Source organism: Oncorhynchus nerka, linkage group LG1 (assembly GCF_034236695.1).
Source record: "Oncorhynchus nerka isolate Pitt River linkage group LG1, Oner_Uvic_2.0, whole genome shotgun sequence".
NCBI lineage: Eukaryota > Metazoa > Chordata > Actinopteri > Salmoniformes > Salmonidae > Oncorhynchus > Oncorhynchus nerka.
The window spans coordinates 1,646,681-1,660,872 of record NC_088396.1 but is presented as its reverse complement, the minus strand read 5'-3'; the positions used below and the strand labels follow the sequence as shown (position 1 = coordinate 1,660,872).

Sequence of the window (14,192 nt, the reverse complement as noted above, 5' to 3'; positions counted from 1 at the left end):
AGTTCATATATTTCTTTCTTGGCTATGACACTGTTGTGTATGTTCGGTATGCCAAATGACGGCATTTATTCTGTTAAATATATATTTTCAATTTGGGTTAACTACATCTAAAAATTAAATAACTTAGCAATAGTCAAATCTCTACAAAAATTCGTCACGAACAGGATTCGAACCTGTGCGGGGAAACCCCATTGGATTTCGAGTCCAACGCCTTAACCTCTCGGCCACCGTGACTTGATAAAAAGAGGTAGAGATGTAGGACTATATAGCGTTAGTTATAAACTTTTTGGTATAACGTTCTATGCTCGTCGTACACTTTATGTGATTACGATCTCACGTTCTATGCTCGTCGTACACTTTATGTGATTACGATCTCGAACCAGGTGAGTTTAATAACAAAACTATTTTTATGTTTTCTTTCGTATTTTTGCACAACTATTAGTTCGAGTCCAATTGCTTTCGTATTATTGCATAGCAGCAGAATGTGCTTACCTAACCTTTGAATTGCATTGAATTCTACCTCGGGTAAAAAAAAAAAAGAAGCGTTTGATCAGGAAAGTTTCCTCTGACGAACTCTACAAGCCAGAATGTTTCTGAAAATGATGTACTTTTTTTGCACGTAAGAATGTGAGAATATATCCACAGAAAAGTATAATTATACTGAACAAAAATATAAACGCTACATGCAACAATTTAAAAGATTTTGCGGTGTTACAGTTCATATAAGGAAAAATTAATTGGGCCCTAAATCTATGGATTTCACATGACTGGGCAGGGGCGTAGCCAAGGGTGGGCCTGGGAGTGCATAGGCCCACCCACGTAGGAGACTGGCCCAAACCACTGGGGAGCAAGGCCAAGCCAATCAGAATTAGTTTTTCCCAACAAAAGGGCTTCATTACAGACATAAATACTCCTCTGTTTCATCAGCTGTCTGAGTGGCTGGTCTCAGACAATCCCGCAGGTGAAGAAGCCAGATCTGGCGGGAGTGGGTTGGTATGGTTACACGTGGTCTGCGGTTGTGAGACCAGTTGAATATACTGCCAAATTCTCTAAAACAACATTGGAGGTGGCTTATGGTAGAGAAATGAACATTCAAGTCTCTGGCAACAGCTCAGGTGCACATTCCTGCAGTCAGCATGTCAATTGTACGCTCCCTCAAAACTTGAGATATTGTGTTGTTTGACAAAACTGCACATTTTAGAGTGGCCTTTTATTGTCCCCAGCACAAGGTGCACCTGTGTAATGATCATGCTGTTTAATCAGCTTCTTGATATACTACCACACTTGTCAGGTGGATGGATTAGCTTGAGCAATAACAGGGATTTAAACAGATTTGTGCACAAAAATAGAGAGAAATAAGCTATTTGTGCGTATGGAAAAATTCAGGGATCTTTTATTTCAGCTCATGAAACCTGGGACCAGCACTTTACATGTTGCATTTATATTTTTTAAGGTGTACATCAACTTTTCAAAGTGCTGGTAGTGCGTTCAAGTTTTTTACCATACCAGCCTGTCTGTCCAATTAAAATGTGCTAACCTTAGAGCCATACCACAAAGCAATCTGCTATTTTCTTTAACCATAGAGTCCACATGAAACTTGAGTTTGTTTAATGTTTTATTTCATTAGTTGGCTAAACTTTCCATAGTCACCTACCTTTTGTGAAGTTCTGCAAGACAAAAATAGAGGTAGTTTTATAAAGAAAACAAAACACTAGGGGGAGACAAAGACCAACTACTCTGGTATCTTCCAACTCATGTCTTCCAATGACTGTTTGGCATGCATGGAACAAACATGAGATGTGAAGTTTTGATTCATGCACCTCAAAAATCTGAGGGGGCACAAAGTACGTGAGGATTGCTGGGGAGTTATCTGGACTGGTGCTAGGTCCCCCATCCTAAAGATGGAGAAAATAGCATAAAAAAAAAACCTGAAACAGCATTTTCCTGCAGTCTAGAGCAATAATTATTATACTGAATTCTTTTTTTTTTACGTCCTGTTTCTTCCCAATTTCATGATTATGATCTTGTCTCATCGTTGCAACTCCACAACGGTCTCAGGAGAGGTGAAGGTCAAGTAATGCGTCCTCCGAAACATGAACCACCAAGCCTCACTTCTTACCACCTGCTTGCACCAATGTGTCGGACGAAACACCATACAACTGATGACCAGAGTCAGCCTGCAGGCGCTCGGCCCACCACAAGGAGTCACTAGAGCGCGATGAGCCAAGTAAAGCCCCCCCGGCCAAAACCGCCCCTAACCCGGATGACGCTGGGCCAATTGTGTGCCGCCATATGGGACTCCCGGTCACGGCTGGTTGTGACATAGCCTGGGATCGAACACCAGGCTGTAGTGATGATGCAACACTGTGATCCAGTGCCTTAGACCGCTGCGCCAGTCAGGAGTCCCTCATTATGCTTAATTCATTGTTAAAAAAATAGGTATATTTTTCTGCATATTAGTCCTGAGTGCACAAGCATTTGCAATATGATTCAACAGTGAAAAAACATCACCAAATGGACATGATGAAGTCAACACAACAAGAGATGGAAAGGAGCAACTATCACTGCCCGGCCATCTTGTGTTCATCAGGTAAGTACATTTTGCAATTCTGCATGAGTTTTGAGCACGATAAATTTGTGATGGTAAATGCCCATTGAAAAATATTGCAAATGCACGTCCACTTCCAATATGATTGTATAGTGAAAAAACATCACCAAATGGACATGATGAAATCAACACAACGAGTGGTGGAAAGGAACAACTATCACTGCCCGGCCATCCCGAGTTCATCGGGCCAGTCAATTTTGCATTTCTGCAGGATTTTTGAGCATGTCAAATTTCTTATGGCATTTGCCCCCCAAAAAAGTTACTTTTGACTTTGACTTTTGACTTCCTATGAAATCATATTGCAAATGGACAAAACATATGCCTTATGCACACGTTTAAAAATTATTTTTTTTAAATGATGATAATAAAATATGACTAAAGTATGTTGATACAGTTCTTATAAGTGTGTAATTGACACAAAAATCGAAAGAATTTCGAAAAACGGTCCAGAAAGCACTTTTTTAAGGGGTTGCTAGGTTTTTGAAAAAAAAAATACTTTTTCCAAAATGTTGCTTTTGGATGTTGACTTGTGTTGCATTTGCAATATGAAAAACCACGGTGGAGCGCGCTCGCCACCTGTTGGATTTTCAAAGTGGCATTTGCCGTATGGCATTTGCAATCACCTTTAAACGAAACGACGCCGAATTGAGTGGTATTGGACACCGTGTATATGGTTTGTCCAGTGCCAATGACTTCCCATTCATTTTTGTCAATTTCAGGTGGGTGTTCCCTTACATACCTTTTAGTTAGGGAACATGATGGGACTTAGCTGTAAATACAAATAGCAGATACATTCCATTACAGCTACGCCATCGTAGGTTTGGACAACGAGTTTGTTGTCTCTCTCACTTAAAAAGATGAGAGAGGCCTGTAATTTTCATCATAGGCACACTTCAACCATGACAGACAAAATGAGAAAAAAAATCCAGAAAATCACATTGTAGGATTTTTAATGAATTTATTTGCAAATTATGGTGGAAAATAAGTATTTGGTCACCTCCAAACAAGCAAGATTTCTGGCTCTCACAGACCTGTAACTTCTTCTTTAAGAGGCTCCTCTGTCCTCCACTCGTTACCTGTATTAATGGCACCTGTTTGAACTTGTTATCAGTATAAAATACACCTGTCCACAACCTCAAACAGTCACACTCCAAACTGCACTATGGCCAAGACCAAAGAGCTGTCAAAGGACACCAGAAACAAAATTGTAGACCTGCACCAGGCTGGGAAGACTGAATCTGCAATAGGTAAGCAGGTTTGAAGAAATCAACTTGTGGGAGCAATTATTAGGAAATGGAAGACATACAAGACCACTGATAATCTCCCTCGATCTGCGGCTCCACGCAAGATCTCACCCCGTGGGGTCAAAATGATCACAATAACAGTGAGCAAAAATCCCAGAACCACACGGGGGGACCTAGTGAATGACCTGCAGAGAGCTGGGACCAAAGTAACAAAGCCTACCATCAGTAACACACTACGCCGCCAGGGACTCAAATCCTGCAGTGCCAGACGTGTCCCTCTGCTTAAGCCAGTACATGTCCAGGCCCGTCTGAAGTTTGCTAGAGAGCATTTGGATGATCCAGAAGAAGATTGGGAGAATGTCATATGGTCAGATGAAACCAAAATATAACTTTTTGGTAAAAACTCAACTCGTCGTGTTTGGAGGACAAAGAATGCTGAGTTACATCCAAAGAACACCATACCTACTGTGAAGCATGGGGGTGGAAACATCATGCTTTGGGGCTGTTTTATTGCAAATTGACCAGGACGACTGATCCGTGTAAAGGAAAGAATGAATGGGGCCATGTATCGTGAGATTTTGAGTGAAAACCTCCTTCCATCAGCAAGGGCATTGAAGATGAAACGTGGCTGGGTCTTTCAGCATGACAATGATCCCAAACACACCGCCCGGGCAACGAAGGAGTGGCTTCGTAAGAAGCATTTCAAGGTCCTGGAGTGGCCTAGCCAGTCTCCAGATCTCAATCCCATAGAAAATCTTTGGAGGGAGTTGAAAGCAACAGCCCCAAAACATCACTGCTCTAGAGGAGATCTGCATGGAGGAATGGGCCAAAATACCAGCAACAGTGTGTGAAAACCTTGTGAAGACTTACAGAAAACGTTTGACCTCTGTCATTGCCAACAAAGGGTATATAACAAAGTATTGAGATAAACTTTTGTTATTAACCAAATACTTATTTTCCACCATAATTTGCAAATAAATTCATTAAAAATCCTACAATGTGATTTTTCTGGATTTTTTTTCTTCATTTTGTCTGTCATAGTTGAAGTGTACCTATGATGAAAATTACAGGCCTTTCTCATCTTTTTAAGTGGGAGAACTTGCACAATTGGTGGCTGGCTAAATACTTTTTTGCCCCACTGTACCTGACGATAACTGACAACTGCAAGCCGACTGGTGGCACCATAGGTCCCAGAGTGGTGGGGCAATATTTACCCCTTGGATCCTGGGTTTTTTCCTTATATGTTAATTAACCTAGCTAGAAAAACTCTGCACCCAATAAGGTATGACAGTGATTAATCAGTTATAAAAAGGTTTTATATGGGCTATGTGGGATTAGCTTTTACAAATCAGGTCACAAAGTTTTAAAAACTCCTGAAAAACACTCCTGGCCCTGGGGGGGATGAAAACCCTGTCAAACTGCAGCTACCTTTATATTTGTTCATATAAATTATATTTAGACTAGATTAGGAGTGGGATTTCCTCATCCCAGACACATTGACAACAACTGATGGACAATAGAACTCACAGGGCTGAGCTTGCTTTATATGCATGTTTGCATCATGCAGGCCTATGCAACTGTTGGCCTTGTAAAACATTTACTCACATCTGTCATCACTTATGTTGATTGATTCATTCCAGTTAATGATTTTGGATTAAAAACTATAGGCAGCCCAATTTTGAATATAAACTAAATTTGATTACGTTCACATTTTCTCCTGACACCCACACATGGACTATAAATAGATAACGTGACCAATTAGTTTACCCAGACCAGATGTAAAGGGCTCATAAGCTATAGGCAGCCGCTCTTATTAGTATCCTACAGTTGATAAGACTGAAAAATCACCCCATATAATAGCGTTCAGAAATATGCAATATGAATCGAGAGACTAGTCAAGGACCATATCACCTCCACCCTACCTGACACCCTAGACCCACTTCGATTTGCTTACCGCCCAAATAGGTCCACAGACGATGCAATCTCAACCACACTGCACACTGCCCTAACCCATCTGGACAAGAGGAATACCTATGTGAGAATGCTGTTCATCGACTACAGCTCGGCATTTAACACCATAGTGCCCTCCAAGCTCGTCATCAAGCTCGAGACCCTGGGTCTTGACCCCGCCCTGTGCAACTGGGTACTGGACTTCCTGACGGGCCGCCCCCAGGTGGTGAGGGTAGGCAACAACATTTCCACCCCGCTGATCCTCAACACTGGGGCCCCACAAGGGTGCGTTCTGAGCCCTCTCCTGTACTCCCTGTTCACCCACGACTGCGTGGCCACACACGCCTCCAACTCAATCATCAAGTTTGCGGACGACACAACAGTGGTAGGCTTGATTACCAACAACGACGAGACGGCCTACAGGGAGGAGGTGAGGGCCCTCGGAGTGTGGTGTCAGGAAAATAACCTCACACTCAACATCAACAAAACTAAGGAGATGATTGTGGACTTCAGGAAACAGCAGAGGGAACACCCCCTATCCACATCGATGGAACAGTAGTGGAGAGGGTAGTAAGTTTAAGTTCCTCCGCGTACACATCACAGACAAACTGAATTGGTCCTCCCACACAGACAGCATCGTGAAGAAGGCGCAGCAGCGCCTCTTCAACCTCAGGAGGCTGAAGAAATTCGGCTTGTCACCTAAAGCACTCACAAACTTCTACAGATGCACAATCGAGAGCATCCTGTCGGGCTGTATCACCGCCTGGTACGGCAACTGCTCCGCCCACAACCGTAAGGCTCTCCAGAGGGTAGTGAGGTGTGCACAACGCATCACCGGGGGCAAACTACCTGCCCTCCAGGACACCTACACCACCCGATGTCACAGGAAGGCCATAAAGATCATCAAGGACAACAACCACCCGAGCCACTGCCTGTTCACCCCGCTATCATCCAGAAGGCGAGGTCAGTACGGGTGCATCAAAGCTGGGACCGAGAGACTGAAAAACAGCTTCTATCTCAAGGCCATCAGACTGTTAAACAGCCACCACTAACATTGAGTGGCTGCTGCCAACACACTGACTCAACTCCAGCCACTTTAATAATGGGAATTGATGGGAAATGATGTAAAATATATCACTAGCCACTTTAAACAATGCTACCTAATATAATGTTACATACCCTACATTATTCATCTCATATGTATATGTATATACTGTACTCTATATCATCTACTGCATCTTTATGTAATACATGTATCACTAGCCACTTTAACTATGCCACTTTGTTTACATACTCATCTCATATGTATATACTGCACTCAATACCATCTACTGTATCTTGCCTATGCCGCTCTGTACCATCACTCATTCATATATCTTTATGTACATATTCTTTATCCCCTTACACTTGTGTCTATAAGGTAGTAGTTTTGGAATTGTTAGCTAGATTACTTGTTGGTTATTACTGCATTGTTGGAACTAGAAGCACAAGCATTTCGCTACACTCGCATTAACATCTGCTAACCATGTGTATGTGACAAATGCATTTGATTTGATGAATCAGACAGTGGGGCGCCGCATGACCCACTAGTTGGTCAGAAGGTTCAAATCAACGTTTCATATCGTGGTGTAGATGTACTGTATTGACAATGACAAAATAACGCAAGATCACATTTCCAGCATGTCCGAAAACCAGACCTTACTTGCCCGCCATAGGAAGCAAAATGGTCATGAAGAAATAATACGAGAGCATTGCGTTTGCAGCTCCTTAAATTAATAAAAACATTTAAAATGTAGTTTTAAACGTGAACTCTGCACGAGCTCCAGCAACTCGTGGCCCAGCTGGCTGCACCTATTATAACTGACATTGCTAGCCCGTGGGAGTGTTGCAGGTCTACACGGGTGCGTTCATTGCTAGGCTGCGTTTGCGTTGCTAGGCTGCGTTTGCGTTGCTAGCCCGCGGGCAAGTTGCAGGTCGAGACAGGTGAGGTGGACTTCATTGCTTCTTAATGTATGGGTGTATTACAACGCTTGGATAGTTAACATAACAGATTAGCATAATTGGTTCAGATTATTTGGCCTCTACTTTTATACATTTTCTTACAAATCCAAAATCACTATTGTAGTGCTTTTAATTGTTTTTTATTTAACAAGGCAAGTCAGTTAAGAACAAATTATTATTTAAAATAACAGCCTACCCCTGCCAAACCCTAACGACACTAGGCCAATTGTGCACCACCCTATGGGACTCCCAATCACAGCCGATTGTGATACAGCCTGGAATCGAGCCAGGGTCTGTAGTGAGGCCTCTAGCACTGAGATACAGTGCCTTAAACCGCTGCACCACTCAGGAGCCCTTACCACCTCTGTTCCTGGAGAGCTACCATCCTGTAACATTATTCAGTTTATCAACCAGTTAGTTAGGTACGCTAGATAAGGGTTTGAAGAAAAACCTACGCTCCCATCCAAACCCATAATTCTATACTGGATTTCTCCAGATTTCCAACACGATACAACGAGACAAAGGATGGCCACACAAGGCTAGTATTGAACATAACAGCTAACCACATACGCGCCTGATTACGTTGAAGACGTTGCATTGATTCAATCAATGGTTGTGCGCCACGTCATCAACTGTTGGACATTACATTGCAATGTCATATGATGTGGTTAGCTGATGTGTTAAACAACTATCCAAGATTCACGAGATTTGTCAGGGATCTGCAATTTAGTCAGGCAGGAATGCCACCCATATGATATAGGGGAAAAGCAATCTAATGCTGACTGCGCAGTCAATGATGTGGCATGCAAATTACGTGCAATGCAATATTGGTTGATGCAGGGCCTGGAACATGATCCTCAATAGCTGAACAGGTATGTTAGTTTAGAGTTGGACTGAATACCCACAGGATGGTAGATCTCCAGGAAGAGGGTTAGGTAGCTCTGTTGTAAACTGTGAAATTACTAGGTCGTATTTATTGGTGCGGATAGTAGCAAAACTTCCTTTTGCAATAGAAAACTAAAAACAAGCATTTCTTATAGGACAAGTTCAGGTAGTCACTTGCCGTTTAAGTCCGTTTTCATTTTGTTTGGTGTCTAGTGAATACGACCCTGTAATGCCTCCAAACAAGTCCCAGGCTTTTGTGGGCACACTGCCCCGTGATGGCTTATTTTCACTTCTATAGTTTCAGTTTTGTTTTTGTTTAGACAGCAGTCTCGCGCATTGCGCATTGGTCATTGACCGATGGCCGACCCATATTCTACTTTACAAATTCAGAAAGACTGCCACTGCTCACGCGAAATATCAAATGAATGATGTGACGTACTGGTCATGGTCTCCCATCTCGTCTGTGTGTAGTGTCTTTAGATTGTTTTGTTACACTGGTAACAGCAAGACTCTTTATTGCAACACAATCAGAGTTGGTGGCCATTGCTTTTGGTACAGCATGATAGGCAAAAACTCTCTCAAGGGTTTAGTTTGAATTTATTAGTAGACAAATAAAACATGTTAAGGCACAGTGTGAATTGTGTTGACACTTGAATTGCAAGAGACAAACCAATATAGAACAGCCAGGAAAATAACCTCAATGTCAACAAAACGAAAGAGCTGATGGGGACTTTAGGAGACAGCAGAGGGAGCACACCCCCAACCACATCGATGGGACCGCAGTGGAGATGGTGAAAAGCTTCAAGTTCCTCGGTGTACACATCACTGACAATCTAAAATGGTCCACCCACACAGACAATGTGGTGAAGGCGCAATAGCACCTCTTCAACCTCAGGGGGCTGAAGAAATTTGGCTTGGCCCCTAAGACCCTCACAAACTTTTACAGATGCATCATTGAGATTATCCTGTCAGGCTGTATCACCACCTGGTACGGCAACTGCACCGCCAGCAACCGCAGGGCTCCCCAGAGGGTGGTGCGGTCTGCCCAATGCATCACCAGGGGCACACTGCCTGCCCTCCAGGACACCTACAGCACCCGATGTCACAGGAAGAACAAATAGATCATCAAGGACATCAACCCCCCGAGCAACGGCCTGTTCACCCCACTATCGTCCAGAAGGGGAGGTCAGTACAGGTGCATCAAAGCTGGGACCGAGAGACTGAAAAAGAGCTTCTATCTCAAGGACATCAGACTGTTAAATAGCCATCACTAGCCGGCCTCCACCCAGTACCTTGCCTTGAACTTACTCACTGTCAATAGCCAGCTATCACCCAGTTACTTACCCTCGCACCTTAGAGGCTGCTGCCCTATCTCCGCTGTGCAATCCAGCTTCCGAGCCTGTCACCCGGCCAAAACAAAGAAATACAAAAACATAGAATGCCCACCCAAATCACACCCTGACCAAACCAAAATAGAGACGTAAAAAAGCTCTAAGGTCAGGGCGTGACAGTTGTTTTCTGTGTCACACTGCTTTGCTTTATCTTGGCCAGGTCGCAGTGGCAAATGAGAACTTGTTCTCAACTAGCCTACCTGGTTAAATAAAGGTGAAATAAAAATTAATAAAATGTACATAGACATGGAATCACTAGTCACTTTATAATGTTTACATTCTGCTTTACTCATCTCATATGTGCATATATACTGTATTCTATTATACTGTATTTTAGTCAGTGCCGCTCTGACATTGCTCGTCCTAATATTTATATATTTCTTAATTCCGTTCTTTTGCTTTTAGATTTGTATGTATTGTTGTGAAATGTTAGATAATACTGCACTGTTGGAGCTAGGAACACAAGCATTTTGCTACACCCGCAATAACATCTGCTAAATATGTGTATGCGACCAGTGAAAAATTGTATTTGATTTGAATATATCATAGAATCATGTAGGCATTAAATGTATCTTCCAAATGATAGCAGAATGTAGGAAATAGTTGTAATGGCTATGTCCTAGCAGGTGGAACTGAGAGGCTGTGAACTGTCAGTGCTCTCTGAGTGGAAGGAGGTCGTGAAGAGGGTGTGATGGATCTCTGTTGTCTTTGAGGAGTAAAATTGTGGCTTCCTATCTACATTCTGCTAAAGTCACCAACCATGGCCAAAAGCGTGTGGGTAGAGCTGGGGAGCAAGGTAGCAAAATATAGCCATCTGCATTGTACTCGCATCAGCTCCTTCTCTAGCTCTTAGGTGCAACTGACAAGCTGAACATCAGCATACTCCAGCACAACATACTTGAATACACAAGCCCTTGAAATATTGTTATAATACTATTATAATCCATATATTTATTTTTATTTTATTTCACCATTATTTAACCAGGTAGGCCAGTTGAGAACAAGTTCTCATTTACAACTGCGACCTGGCCAAGATATAGCAAAGCAGTGTGACAAAAACAACAACTCAAAGTTACACATGGGATTAACAAACATACAGTTAATAACACAATCGAAAAATCTGTATACAATGTGTGCAAATGAAATAAGGAGGTAAGGCAATGAATAGGCCAATAGTGGTGAAGTAATTACAATTTAGCAATTTACACTGGAGTGATATATGTGCAGATGAGGATGTGCAAGTAGAAATACTGGTGTGCAAAAGAGCAGAAAAACAAAAACAAATATGGGGATGAGGTAGGTAGTTGCTTGGATGGGCTATTTACAGATGGGCTGTGTACAGCTGCAGCAATCGGTAAGCTGCTCTTGACAGCTAACGCATAAAGTTAGTGAGGGAGATTTAAGTCACCAACTTCAGTGAATTTTGCAATTAGTTCCAGTCACTGGCAGCAGAGAACTGGAAGGAAAGGCGGGCCAAAGGAGGTTTTGGCTTTGGGGTGACCAGTGAGCTGAGATAAGGTGGAGCTATACCTTGCAAAGACTTATGCCCTGGAGCCAGTGGGTTTGCGGACGAATATGTAGCGAGGACCAGCCAACGAGAGCATACAGGTCTCAGTGGTAGATAGTATATGGGGCTTTGGTGACAAAACGGATGGCACTGTGATAGACTGCATCCAATTTGCTGAGTAGTGTTGGAGCCTAATTTGTAAATGACATCGCCGAAGTCAAGGATTGTCAGTTTTACAAGGGTAGATTTGGCAGCATGAGTGAAGGAGGCTTTGTTTGCGAAATAGGAAGCTGATTCTAGATTTAACTTTGGATTGGAGATGCTTAATGTGAGTCTGGAACGAGAGTTTACAGTCTAGCCAGACACCTAGGTATTTATAGTTGTCCACATATTCTAAGTCAGAACCGTCCAGAGTAGTGATTCTATTCGGGCGGGCGGGTGCGGGTAGCAATCATTTGAAGAGCATGCATTTTGTTTTACTTGTCACGACTCCCGCCGAAGTTGGCTCCCCTGCCTGTTCGGGTGGTGCTCGGCGGTTGTCGTCACCGGCCTACTAGCCGCAACCGATCCCTTTTCTCTTTTCTGTTAGTTTAGTCTTATGAGTTGCACCTGTTCCTATTTGTGTTTTCTTGATTTGCTTACCTAGTTAAGCTTGTGAAGCCCTCCCTTGTTTGTGCAGGATTATTTTGTGTTCACGTTTTGAATCGGAGGTGTTATTGTGCTCCGGACCGTCTTACCCTGTGTTTTGGGTTGGTCAGTGTTTTCCGCCCTGTGTTTTGGGCATGGCCATTTTGTGCCGGAATAAAGTGCATTTTTCCGTGAACCCTCTGCTCTCTGCACCTGATTCCTACCTTCCACTCATTACTAGCATTTAAGAGCAGTTGGAGGCCACGGAAGGAGTGTTGTATGGCGTTGAAGCTTGTTTGGAGGTTTGTTAACAGTGTCCAAAGAAGGGCCAGATGTATACAGAATGGTGTTGTCTGCGTAGAGGTGGATTACAGAATCACAAGCAGCAAGAGCGACATCATTGAAATTTACAGAAAAAATAGTTGGCCTGAGAATTGAACCCTGTGGCACCCCCATAGAGACTCCGTATATCAGCACCATGTCACCTGGTCAAATTCCTGGTACATGTAAATGTTCTTGGTAAATCAAGTTTGTTATGATTTTACAGCCTGTTGTTACAAGGTAGGTTACAAACAGAAGCAAAATTACCATGTCAATAGCAACACAACAAAGTAGCATAACAATAGTGTACCGAATCAGCCAACATATCGAGGAAACAACCTCACTAGTAAGTCCTAGCAATAATCAGTGGAGTAGGTTTTTATTGTGTTAATGGCTAAGGGAACAACGCTTATACTTGAAACATGCCTTTTTGCATCATATGGTACCTATGGCTGGATGTGAATAATGTGAAGTCAGTATCATCTGCCATGGGTCTTGCCTTGCGTGTAATCTTGTATTTTGCCTTAGTGATTTCTTAGCTGATTATGGCCCACTTCTCAAATTAAGTCTGATATGCATACTGATATATACACTGCTCAAAAAAATAAAGGAAACACTAAAATAACACATCCTAGATCTGAATGAATGAAATATTCTTATTAAATACTTTTTTCTTTACATAGTTGAATGTGCTGACAACAAAATCACACAAAAATGATCGATGGAAATCAAATTTATCAACCCATGGAGGTCTGGATTTGGAGTCACACTCAAAATTAAAGTGGAAAACCACACTACAGGCTGATCCAACTTTGATGTAATGTCCTTAAAACAAGTCAAAATGAGGCTCAGTAGTGTGTGTGGCCTCCACGTGCCTGTATGACCTCCCTACAACGCCTGGGCATGCTCCTGATGAGGTGGCGGATGGTCTCCTGAGGGATCTCCTCCCAGACCTGGACTAAAGCATCCGCCAACTCCTGGACAGTCTGTGGTGCAATGGATGGAGTGCATGGATGGAGCGAGACATGATGTCCCAGATGTGCTCAATTGGATTCAGGTCTGGGGAACGGGCGGTCCATAGCATCAATGCCTTCCTCTTGCAGGAACTGCTGACACACTCCAGCCACATAAGGTCTAGCATTGTCTTGCATTAGGAGGAACCCAGGGCCAACCGCACCAGCATATGGTCTCACAAGGGGTCTGAGGATCTCATCTCGGTACCTAATGGCAGTCAGGCTACCTCTGGCGAACACATGGAGGGCTGTGCGGCACCCCAAAGAAATGCCACCCCACACCATGACTGACCCACCGCCAAACCGGTCATGCTGGAGGATGTTGCAGGCAGCAGAACGTTCTCCACTGCGTCTCCAGACTGTCACGTCTGTCACATGTGCTCAGTGTGAACCTGCTTTCATCTGTGAAGAGCACAGGGCACCAGTGGCGAATTTGCCAATCTTGGTGTTCTCTGGCAAATGCCAAACGTCCTGTACGGTGTTGGGCTGTAAGCACAACCCCTACCTGTGGACGTCGAGCCCTCATACCACCCTCATGGAGTCTGTTTCTGACTGTTTGAGCAGACACATGCACATTTGTGGCCTGCTGGAGGACATTTTGCAGGGCTCTTGCAGTGCTCCTCCTGCTCCTCCTTGCACAAAGGC

General features: G+C 43.3%; 1 non-coding gene across 1 annotated transcript; it reads right to left on the bottom strand.

Moving 5' to 3' along the window:
* Positions 1-152: 152 nt before the first annotated feature.
* Positions 153-234, bottom strand: trnas-cga (transfer RNA serine (anticodon CGA)). The gene has a single exon. It is a non-coding gene; the product is annotated as a tRNA-Ser (tRNA).
* Between the last annotated feature and the right edge of the window lie 13,958 nt (positions 235-14,192).